Source organism: Lygodium microphyllum, chromosome 25 (genome assembly GCF_053477565.2).
Source record: "Lygodium microphyllum isolate KBCC chromosome 25, Lygodium_microphyllum_v1.1.10, whole genome shotgun sequence".
In the NCBI taxonomy this organism is placed as follows: domain Eukaryota; kingdom Viridiplantae; phylum Streptophyta; class Polypodiopsida; order Schizaeales; family Lygodiaceae; genus Lygodium; species Lygodium microphyllum.
In genome coordinates this window covers 37,028,210-37,041,500 of record NC_141159.1, presented here as the reverse complement: position 1 = coordinate 37,041,500, position 13,291 = coordinate 37,028,210, and positions in this window count along the sequence as shown.

Genomic DNA, 13,291 nt, shown 5'->3' with positions numbered 1-13,291 from the left:
TCTCTGGTTTTTTTCTCACACTTCTACTTTGCGTGTCTAAATTGCAGGATAAATGCGTGTCTATTCTCGTCAAAAACTTCCAGAGTAAGCTCTTTTTTAGACGCGCATATACACGCGTGTATAGACGCACAATATGAATATATCCACTTTTTTATAAATATGATTATATATTTGCGTAGCACGTCAATACGCGCATCTATATGGGCATGTAACTCTCACTATAAGCGCACTTTTAGACGTGAAATTTTAGACGCAGCAGTAGGTGTGGTAATAAACACGCCCGATATTTTTTAACACAGTTCAAATATTGCGTCTACAAGTGCGTCTATGGAGCCTTTTTGTTGTAGTGTATTATAAGGCCTTTGGCCTTTAATTTTGAGTATTCCTACCCTTCACAAATGCATGCACGTAACACTTTTGTGTATATCATTTATTTATGATGGTCGATATGGATGTGGCCCCCTCATATCTCTATCTCTTTTTGGTGATTTTGTAACAATGTAGTATTATTCTCTTGACAAAAAATAAAAATATGATGCATGCTTGGATTCTTTTGTGCCTTGTTTTTATGCTTCTTTGGGTGTCATCATATTCCTCCCACACTGAAATGTGAAGCGTCCCTGCGAACAAACTTGAAGAGGAACCACAATTAGCTCTAACAAATGTCTTTGTCTTCATCTTGTCACCTTGGTCTTTGTTTTCTTCATTTTTTCTATTTGCCTTGGAGGAGGGAATTTAGATTGAACACACCAAATAAAAACTACACAACTAGGTCATAAAGCCTAGGTTACGAGCACACAAAATAAAACTACAAGCAAAATCCGAAAGATAGGGTTCTTCAACAATTTTGCATACAAGAACAAGGTCACACTTAACATAAGTCAAAATGCAACCAATCCATAAAGCACCCCGAAAAAGATAGAAAATTGAAGCACACCCTTACAAAAGATAAAGCATTGGAGTTCTCCCACCTGATTCATTTAGGAAGAAAAGGGAAAGTGGTTTTATTATGAATGAAAGAACGCAAAGTGATAAAAGAGAGATCTATAGGAACTTTTGTGTGTATGGAGGATGGTCTTGGCAAAGAGGAAAGGGAATTTGAAGATAAAGATAAGAGGCACATGAATAGGTTACAAAGGGTTTCTTCTTTAAATTATTAATCTCATTATCATTAGTTCCTTCTTTTGAAGCTTCCAGCCCACGTGGAGGATTGAGCAAGGATGGCCATCGCGTCTTTGTTGATGTGAGTGTCATAACGTTGAGGGTGAGGCGACACTGTTAGGCATAGGAGAGTCAAGCCACCATCTCGAAAAGGAGGCAAAGAAAATGGAAGAGGTGTACATCTTGAAATATCGAGGAACACAAGAACTGAAACAAGGTGAACCATGTCAATAATGGCAGTCGCAACTATTGAGAATTGTGAGGATGCACCTCCATCACAGTAGGTTGGAAGATAGAGCCCTTGGCCATAGCAGAAGGGAAGTTCATCTTTTGTAGATCCCACAAAATCTTTCCCTAACATCTGTTCATTCCCATTAGCCCTAAATTCTCTTGTTTGCATATCCTCTTGCTTATTGGGTTGCTTTGCAAAAAAAAGTTGCCGCTTTAGTTGATCAACAAATGGGAGCACATCAAAGTTATTGGGATCTAGAATCAGGACATCTTCTGTAGTGGCAAAAGGGCTCAGAACTCTCTTTGATGCCAAACATTTCTCGCATTCACGAATGAAGTGCACCAAATGAAGAGCACCCTGCCATGGCACCATGAGAACCACGAACCGACCAAGTAGAGGCTGCAAATACATTTGCTGGCCATGAAAACCTGCAAGAAAACTCTCCTTCTTCTCACCAAGAACCATGCTCTCCAAACACACAAGGAAATGGCACACAAGAAATTGAGAGAAATTCTTCCATCCTCACCCTCTTCCTCTTCCTCACTCTCCATTAAAGATAAGCATGAAGCCCAAGAGAGGAAAGAAAGAACAAGAAAGATGAGAGTTGTGCCAAAATGGGAGAGGAGGAAATGAAGCGTGAGAGGAGAAGATAAAGGAAGAGAAAGGGTGTAACCACCTCAACCTCCCACCGCCTCAAATCACCTGACAAGCCTCCTTATTTTCCTTTCTTGATATTATAAAATTGAATTGCATACATTTTGGCTAAGGTCTAAAGACCCTTCAATTTTTGGAATGAGACAAAGGTGTTTGACCTTTCCTTTCCTTTCAACCTTTTTTGATGTGAGCCTTTTGGACTACACATTTTACATTGCTTCATATTTGAAATTTTGACAAAGAGGTACATTTGCAATGAGTCATTTTACAAAAAATTATTTCCATGTGAGCATATTTTGGTGCCTATATTTGCACATATTTCTTAGTCATCATAGTGTGAAAAACTCTGGAGTGTATTATTATCCAACTTTCTTATTGATCTAGAGAGTCAATGCCATCTGAGTCATAAGTGCTAGTGTCTGTTGCAAGGATGGTCCAAAAATACTAGATTTTTGGATAATTTTAACGAATTTCTTATATTATTTATTGTAAATATCCTAAAAAGCTAGGAAAACTTCGTGACATGCAAAAAACAAGTGGCTTTTTCAGCCGGTTTTGGGAATTTTCATGAAAAAGAAAGATGGGCGAAATCGCACGTGGTTGCAATTGTAGTTGACAGGCTGTAAATAGCACTTTGAATTGGAAGAAGAAGGAGTGATCTGGGAGATTTATGAGTAGATGTCCTATGGTTTTACCTCCCTTTTGGAGCCAACGGAATCATCAGATTTGGGTTTTGAGTATCAGAGAAGAAGTTGTTGTTTTGATGCATGTTTTTTGTCTACAAGGGAGCTCCAGGAGATCTAAAGCTTGGAGATTGCTTCTGAGTAGGGCAAGACAAGGGATTTTAGGTTCTATTAATACATATTGATTTGATTCATTGTGCTTTGTCTTTATTGTGTTTACCTCTTGTCTATTCGTTTTCTTCTCTTCCATCTCCTGTTAGATATGCTGAATGCCCGACCCTCATAAGGTGCCACCAATTATCGATGGTGCTCAAAGTTGTAAGGCCCCCATTATGAGAAGAAGACAAATGTGAGCCGGGTTATTGGTTGAGTCTTGACTTGTATATCAGATGAGGTCTATGTGGCTGGATGGCAAAAAGGTAACCATTGTGGATCCAATCTTTGGGTTGGACTGAGTAGTTAAGCTAGTAGCAACTCGAGGCACATTGCATCGAGTTGCGAGGTAAGGGAGTTAAAAGGGAGGTAAAAAGAATATTCCTTGGAATATTCCCTGTCCGACTAGTGGTGGCCAACTAGTGGAGGCTCCTTGGAATATTCCCTAGCCGACTAGTGGTGGCCGACTAGTGGAGGCTCATATGGTAGGTCGGTCAGGCCGACCTAGTTGCCTTCATGGGCTATAAAAGCTAAACCCCTTCATAGTCATCGATCATCTATCTTTCACCGAGTTAGAGTTGTTAGAGCTAGCCTTAAGCTCTTCACCTATCTTTTATCTAGATCGCCATCTAAGCTTCATAGTGGAAGTGCACGGGTGGACAGAGCCATCTTTGTATCAGTTGTTTGGAGCTAAAGAAATTTTCTAATTTTCCTCTTATATGTTTTGTACTGTCTATCTCTATCTCTTTATCAGATTCTGTTCACTGTATCGTGTAAATTTTTACACTATCCTCTACTTCCTTCTATCTCTGATCTCCGATGGATACGAGCTTTCGACTAAAACTCCTTCGACATTGGTGAACCCGACGTGAAAGGTCATCAGAAGGAAAGACAACATGGGAGAACCTTCAAGCACATTTTCTAGTGATGTTTTGAAGCAGTTAGTGCAGAACATGAACATGCTTATGTAGGTACAACAACAAGAATAGTGATGCAGGCTTCTGCTCAAACAGAAACTATTGTGATGAATGCTTTACAAGCAATTGAGTGTGAGATGAAGTTGTTCAATGGAAGGAGAGTATCTTCATATATACATACCTATACTCAAAATATGGAATTCTTTGGAGTGGTTCAACTTGCATGGAGCTAGTATTTTGTTCAAATCACTGTACATGAACTAAAAGTGTGAATTATTGAATTGTATACGTAGGATGCTAATTGGGTAGCTTTTAAGAAGACAGTCAGGGAAGAATTTTACATTGAAGACACATGTCTGATTATGCAAACCCAATAAGAGTCTTGTAGCTACGAAATTGTTAAGAGAATTTGAAAGTCGATTTGAATAGTTAGTCTTTGCAGAACAACAAGCTCTTGCAAGTTTAGAAAATTGAATTGTCTCTACAACCAGTCGATCTTGAGCTTCAAGAAAAGCTTGATGATTTGCTAGAGGATCAACTAGAGAGATATGTCTTAAAACAGAGTGGAGACATGTAAGGAATCTGTTACTGCACTTGTGAAAAAGCATAGAAGAAGAGAAAGATTGCATGTCTCTAGCTTTTCCATTGTTATGGCAAAAGAATTGATGTATCCAATAAGCCACCCTTTTGTATGGCCAAACCTATGGTTGTACCTATTGTTTCCAATGTTAGGGACAAAGATGCATTAGATGAATTGGTCAAACCCATGTGGAACTTCAGTTGAAGGTCGCAAAATTGGATGAGAAAAGATAAGAGCAAAGAGGATGGGAAATAGCCCCTAAGCCAGGAAAAAGATGTTGTGGTGTGATAGTTTGCACCATGAGATAAAGGATTGTGTTGGTTATCAGGGGGCCTTAGTACAACAGCTTAACTTTTGGAAATATGGCAAGATCTATGCACAAGAAATGAGATTGTCTCTTCCTTTGAATTTTGGAAAGGAATGTATGCAGATGTTGTTGGAAGACTTGGCTGTGCAAAATGCTTATGATGCTATACATACTTCTACTTTTGGTATGTAGTGGAATAGAATGCATGGCCAAGTGATGGTTGGTGGTTCGAAGGCTTGCAATATGGACATATGCTTTGCATGTATTTGAAAAGAGAAAAGTTACTAATAGTGAAATGTCTCATGCAGGGCAAGACATTCGTCACATATCTGGTTCATCGCTAGATGCATATTCAACAAAAGGGCAAAACACATATGTACTTGTGGAAGAGAAAAATAAGAGAGATGTGTTCAAAGATGGGAGAGAGAGACAAGGAATACTACATATCCATGAGCCTTCAGGCTCTCATTATGTTTTCTTCATTATTCAAGAACTAACTGAGAAGTACACAATACAGTGCAAAAGTAAACTAGACTAGGTGTAGATCTAACTGACTAACTCTAGTCAGGTCACTGACTAACACATACCCGACTTATTCAATAAAATCACATGGAGACAGCTGTACACACACACTAGCTATCACAGATGTCCATCACTCATAAAGACGGATTGAAATGAGCTTGACTTCTAACACTCCTCCTCAAGCTCAAAACAAAACTCAAATCATCTACATCACTCCAAGTAGCTGTCTAAAGTGAATGAACTTATTTTTACCAAGTGATTTGGTAAAGATGTCTGCTACTTGGTCTTCAGTCTTCACATGCTCCAAGTCAATCAGATCTGCTAAAACCATTTCCCTGATGAAATGGTAGTGAACCTCGATGTGTTTCGATCTTGCATGATAAACAGGATTGCTTGCTAACATGACACTGCTTAAATTGTCATAGTACAGCCTTACTTTGCTGTCCAAGTATACTCCCAAGTCATTTAGCAACTTTTGTAACCACATAGCTTCATAGGCCCTTAAGGCCGCACCACGATATGTTGCTTCCGTACTGGACAGTGCAACTATAGGCCGTTTCTTACTCTGCCAACAACTGATCATGCTACTACCCAATCCAAATGCATAGCCGCTGGTTGACCTCCTGTCATAAGTGCAACCAGCCCAGTCAGCATCAGTATACCCCATCAAGTCAAGGGGTTTTCCATATGCATAAAACAACCCATGATCTGTGGTACTCTTTACATATCTCAGAATTCTCGTGTCTGCATCCAAGTGTGGTTTGCGAGGCTTCTGCATGAACTAACTGATCAGCCCCACAGCATAACTCAAGTCAGGTCTAGTGATTGTGAGATAGATCAAACTACCTACCATCTGTTTGTACATGGTAACATTCTCAATCTCTGTCCCAACATCAATCTGCAGCTTGACATTCTGCTCTAAAGGTGTATCCATAGGCTTGCAATCAGCCATACCATATTTCTGTAACATGTCCTGAGCATATTGCTTCTGTAGCAGCCGTATGCCTTGAGGTGTAGAGACAACCTCAATCCCCAAAAAATATTTCAGCTCTCCTAGGTCCTTGACCTTAAACTCAGCCTGTAAACATGTCTTTACTTCAGCAATCCCGCTTTCAGCACCTCCTGTAATGATCAAATCATCAACATAGACAACTAGGAATACATAGCCACGATCTGTCTTCTTCACAAACAAACTATGATCAGCATCACCCAATCGGAAACCATGTTTTTGCAAATAAGTGCTGATGCAAGCATTCCATGCTCTCAGTGCCTCTTTCAGCCCGTATAATGCCTTTTTCAGCCGGCATACATGCGCTGGAAATTTTGGATACCCATAGCCTTCAGGCTGTTCCATGTAAACCTCTTCTTGTAACTCTCCATTCAGAAAGGCATTCTTTACATACATCTGCCATAGTTTCCAGCCTCTAGTTGCTGCCAAAGCAATCACAGTTCTTACTGTAGCCATCTTTGCTACAAGGCTGAAAGTCTCCTCATAATCAAGACCATACTGCTGTGCATACCATTTTGCAACCAGCTTGGCCTTGTATCTTTCCAATGATCCATCTGATTTGCATTTTACCTTATACACCCACTTGCAGCCAATAGGTGTTTTGCCCTCACGCAACTCTACCAAATCCCATGTGTCATTTTCAGTTAAAGTTGAGTATTCCTCATCCATAGCAACACGCCAATCCTCATCTGCAATTGCCTCATCAAACTTACTTGGTTCTCTAAAACCTGTTACTTTTGTCATATAAGCATAATTATGGGCTGAATATCCAGTGTAAGTGTACCTATCAACAGGTCATTTGACCCTCTCTGATCTCCTGAGCTGTGGCTCATTGTGAGCTTGCCTCTCATGAGGCGGCACATAATGACTCTGCCTAGCACCTGACGTCATAATAGGCGGAATCCCCAATTCACTGTCTAAGCTGTCACTGCTAGATGAGTCATAACCTGTAGTGAGTGGACCTGTTATATCTTCAAAAACCTTTTCTTTTCCCTTATCTATTCTCCTCCTCACTGACATATCTGTGTCAGTGGATGCAGTAGCCTGACTGCGCAATCGTCCTGTCCAAGGACTCACTGTAGATGATACATCACATGTTTGACCACTTGTGGAAGTACTCTCTACAAAAGTATTTTTAGCATGACTCATACTGGGTGAGCCATCAGTAGGCACTGCAACAGGATTCCCATACCAGGATGCTAACTCATCAAATACCACATCTCTGCTTATGAGTGTCTCATGCGTAGAAGGTACATAACACTTATAAGCTTTCCGTTCCTATGCATATCCCACAAACACACTCTTCACTACCTTAGGGTCTAGTTTCTTCCTCTTCTCATCCAGTATATGCACATATGCAATGCTGCCAAATACCTTCAAGTGGGAAATATCAGGTTTATGACTATACAGCCTCTCATATGGAGTGACATCATGAATCCCTCTTGTAGGGGTTCGATTCAACACATAGACAGTAGTCATCACTGCTTCAGCCCAATAATCATGTGGCAGACATTTCTCATTCAGCATAGCTCTAGTTGACTCCATCAGGACCCTGTTTTTCCTCTCTGCAACACCATTTTGCTGCGGTGTATAGCTACATGTGAGCTGTCTTCTGATCCCATATTTAGCAAGATACCTGTCAAAGTAATTAGAGACATATTCACCTCCTCCATCTAATCTCAAACAGGATATGTAGCAGCCCAGCTCATTTTCTGCATGCTTCTTGAAGTCTTTGAACGCATCAAATACATCATCTTTATGCTTCAAAATATAATGCCAAGTGTACCTACTGAAATCATCAATAAATGATACATAATACCGTGCACCTCCAAAAGAAGCATTATGTGAAGGACCCCAGACATCAGAGTGCACCAACTGTAAAGGCCTAGTGCTGTTTTTTACATGTCTCATGAAAGGAAACCATGCCTACTTCCCAGACTCACATGTAGGGTATACATGACCAAAGTCATTATACTTGAATTTGGGTAATCCAAGTACTACTTCCTTCTGCTGCATAGATTTCAGCTTTTGTACATTGACATGTCCAATCCGCTTGTGCCAAATCTCTACATCCCGAATGGCACTCTCATCGTGAGCAAACATGGCTGCCTTAAGTCCTGGAATGGTTGCATCCAATGTAAACATCTTGCCATCCCTTCTGCCCTTGGCAATTAACTTGCAGCCATTTCCATACTCCTCAATGAAACATCCATCTTTGTTAAATCTCACTTGCAGATTCTGTTCTACCATTTGACCCACAGACAAAAGATTCTTTGTTATGGTCGGTACATGTAATACATCATGAAAGCCTTTCTTCTTGCCATCAGGCATCATGAGAGGAACAATCCCTTTATGCTTTATGTCATGTTGGGTCTCATCCCCAGTACATACATGACCATGTGTACCTGCAACCATCTCATCAAACCACACTCCATGCGGTGTCATGTGGTTTGACGCTCCAGAGTCAATGTACCATCTATCATCTCTATTATGTCTCGATGCATTTTTGGATACATGTTGCATGGCAAAGAGTCTATCAACTTGCTCATCATGAGCACCACTGGAAGATGCATAGTCCCCATGTTGTCTGCCCTTTGCCTTCATATCTCCCTGCTTCTTGTAACAGTCTTTTGCAATGTGCCCATACCTGCCGCAATAATGGCAATCCTTGTCCCTGTTGGACTAATCAAATGACTGCCATGAACCAGATCCACCACCTCTACCACGAGGTGATCTCCCCCTACCTCGAAACCCGCCAGATCCATGCTGGCCTTGTGTATTTGCAGCATGCAAATTACCCTGCTACTGCTACTGTCCATAAGCATTACGAGTGTCACCATGACCTTGAAATGAACCACCACCTGTAAATCCTCTGCCACGCTGGATAGAGTATAACACAGTGTCTCTACTCTGAGATGCACTGGAACCTGTATTCAAACCAAGTTTGACGTCCTCATGCAACAACAAAGCAACTAGCTCTTCCCAGGTAGGAGGCTCTTCTCTAACAGAAATGGATGTGTCAAAAGCTTTGTACTCTTTCCCTACCACGAGGTGATCTCCCCGCGAAACCCGCCAGATCCATGCTGGCCTTGTGTATTTGCAACATGCAAATTACCCTGCTACTGCTACTGTCCATAAGCATTACGAGTGTCACCATGACCTTGAAATGAACCACCACCTGTAAATCCTCTGCCACGCTGGATAGAGTATAACACAGTGTCTCTACTCTGAGATGCACTGGAACCTGTATTCAAACCAAGTTTGACGTCCTCATGCAACAACAAAGCAACTAGCTCTTCCCAGGTAGGAGGCTCTTCTCTAACAGAAATGGATGTGTCAAAAGCTTTGTACTCTTTCCCTAATCCATTCAAGGCAATAACAATCATATCATCTTCTGATACACTTGAGCCAATGGTAGCAAGTTGATCAGCTATGGTCTTAATCTCTGTTGTATACACTTGGATGCTCCTGCCATTCCTAGACATATTGTTGAACTACTGTTTCAATTGGATCTTTTGTGCATGTGTCATGGTTCCATAATTTTTCATCAGTATGTCCGAAGCATCCTTCGGAGTCTCACATCGAGTGATTCGAATTACCATAGCATCAGATATACATAGAGAAAATCAATGCAGCACCTTGCATGCTCTCTCATTCCATAGCATATGAGCTCTTTTCTATTCATTAGTTGGATTCGTTGCAGGCAACTCAGGAGCAGCCTCATCTCCTGTACATAGATCCCAATAACCCTTGCCAACTAGAAAGTTCTTCATTCTAAATTTTCATAATGCAAAGTTCTTGTTGTCTAACTTCTCTCCAACTATCTGATTGATATTATCAGTCCCTTGTGCATTAGCCATGCAATAGACTCTCTGTCAGATGTTTAACTACCTGCAAACCAATAAGTATGACTGACCAAGTTCAGTCCACAACAATTTATGACACTTTTCTGCAACTAATTGCAGTAAAAAACCAGGGCATTTCAGCCCATGATAACTCAAAACTGTCCCAAAACAAATGGTCTAATCCATAGGTAAAACAGTCAATACATATGCTATGTATTTGCTTCAGTTTAAACTCCTGCAACCTCACTGCCAGGGACCAAAGATGCAATCTGAAAAGTGTAGACTGTGTCAAGATTGTGGGAGAGAAGGAAGGAGTCTCGCTTGAAGCTTTCTTGCTTGCACAATGGGGGAAGACACACAAGGGTGGAGGCTGAAAACAGTTTTCCTCTTCTTAGTTGTGTAAGCCAAAAGAACTCTAGTACAAAGAAATAGAAGAACCCTATATATGGGTCTCAAACCAAACTCAACTAACTAAGGTGGCATACTAACTGAGCCACGAACTAGAGTAGATAAGGATAGCTATCATGTTGCTATTATTCATGGGCGGTGTACCAACCGCATCTGCAACTGACAAGTCGGTGACATAAATATACAACGGTCACCCTGGCGTATCACGAGTGGAGCTCGATATCTCAACACTCCCCCTTGAGCTCAATCCCAATTCCTGCACACCAAGCAGGTCTCTGAACTTGCGCAGCTTCTCTGCGCCCAATGCCTTCGTGAATATGTCAGCTACCTGATCCTCTGTGCTGACATAAACTAGATCAATAAGACCTAGTAAAACCCTCTCTCGCACATAGTGATAATGCACCTCAATGTGCTTTGTTCTAGCATGATAGACTGGGTTATTTGCCAAGTGTATACTACTCATGTTGTCACAATAAATGACAACTGGCCCATCTGTAGACTGATGCATATCATAAAGTAGCTTATGCAACCAAGCTACCTCACATGCAGCCATTGCTGCACCCCTGTACTCAGCCTCTGTGCTCGACAAGGCAACTGTAGGCTGTTTCTTGCTGCTCCAAGTGCCTGTAGCACTCCCAAAAGAGAATACATATCCACTGGTAGATCGTCTATCAGAAATACTACCAGCCCAATCAGCATCAGTGTATCCATGCAATTGTATCTGAACCCCAGTCTCATAAAATAGTCCATACTGCAATGTGGACTTCACATACCTAAGTATGCGTCTAGCCGCATCCAAATGTGGTTTCCTTGGAGCCTGCATAAACTGACTTACCAATCCAACAGCATAGCTCAAATCTGGCCTGGTAATAGTCATATAAATCAAACTTCCTACTATGCATCTGTACATAGTAGGGTCTTCTAGAAGCTCACCTGCATCTGTGCTAAGCTTCACATTTTGCTCCAAAGGAACTGAAATAGGCTTACAGCCTGTCATCCCATATTTGGACAGTATGTCCAATCCATACTGCCTCTGCAAGAGCTGTATCCCACTTGGTGATCTAATCACCTCAATGCCCAAGAAATAATGCAGCTCTCCCAAATCCTTCATCTCAAACTTCTGCTTCAATAGCATTTTCACATGAAGGATATCTTCATCACTGTCACCTGTCATAATCAAATCATCAACATAAATGACAAGCAGCATAATACCTTTCTCTGTTTTTCTCACATAAAGTGAGAAATCTGCCTTGGAAATCTGAAAGCCAATAGTGACAAGATACTGTCCTATCTTGTCAGACCATGCTCTAGGTGCTTGCTTCAAGCCATACAAGGGTTTCTTCAACCTGCAAACAAACTCAGGATGAACAGCATGCACATAACCTGGTGGCTGCTCCATATAGACCTCTTCTTGCAAATCACCATGCAAGAAGGCATTCTTTACATCCATCTGATGTAAAGACCATCCCTTTGATGCAGCCATAGCAATGACTGCTCTTACGGTTGCCATCCTTGCAACCGAACTAAATGTTTCTTCATAGTCAATGCCATATGTTTGTGCATACCCCTTGACTACTAATCTTGCCTTGTATCTGTTCACAGAACCATCAGCATTGTGCTTCACCTTATAAACCCACTTACAGCCAATTGCATTCTTACCTTTAGGCAAAGGTACTAACTCCCATGTAGCATTTGCTTCCAAGGCATCCATTTCTTCATCCATGGCTTTCTCCCATTTTTCTTTTCCCATGGCTTGCTCAAAAGATGTGGGTTCTGGTTCCTGTATCACTTTGACCATATATGCATAGTGAATGGCTGTAAATCCATCATATTTCAGCCTATCCACAGGATACCTAGCTCTTGTAGACCTGCGCAAAGTAGGTTCACTCCCAGGTGCTCTCAAAACATCCCTGGTCTTCCTTACTCCAGGTGTAACAATAGAAGGAATACCCAACTCATCATCAATGCTCTGTTCTGAGCCACTGGATTCACCATCCACATAAGAGTGACCTGCATTCACATCAAACATGGGCTGATCAACCTTCTCTTTTCCTTTTCGTGATACCTGCATACCACTATCTGCATTGCTTTGAGAAGATTCTCCTGATCTCAATCTGCTTGTCCATGGCGAAGAATGTGAACCACTGCTAGAGGACGCTCCAGGTCCACTAATATTTTGTGACTGCTGCTGTGAATTTTGTGTAGCATTACCATTTTGTGCATCTTCATCATCAATCACATTTACTGGTTTATACCAGCTACTCATCTCATCAAAAACAACATCTCTGCTCACTGTAAACTTACGAGTAGAAGGGTTATAGCATCTATACCCTTTTTGCTGCAGAGAGTAACCAATAAAGATGCACTTCTCAGCTTTTGGATCCAACTTGGATCTCAGCTCATCTGGCACATGTACATAGGCAATGCAACCAAAAATTTTCAAATGAGAAATATCTGGTTTCCTACCAGTATACCTCTCCTCTGGAGTCATTCCATGTATTGCTGCAGTGGGAGTCCTGTTCATTATGTAGACTGCTGTAGCAACTGCTTCAGCCCAATAAAAATCTCGCAAGTCTTTTTCATTGAGCATGGCACGAGATACCTCTCCAATATGCCTGTTTTTCCTTTCTGCAATTCAATTTTGTTGTGGGGTATAACTGCATGAATATTGCTGCTTTATGCCATGCTCCTGCAAGAACTTTGCAAACTCATTTGAGAGGTACTCTCCCCCTCCATCTGACCTTAGGCATTTTATCTGCAAGCCTGTTTCTTTTTCAACCATAGCTTTAAGGGTTTTGAAATGCCCAAAAACTTCACTTT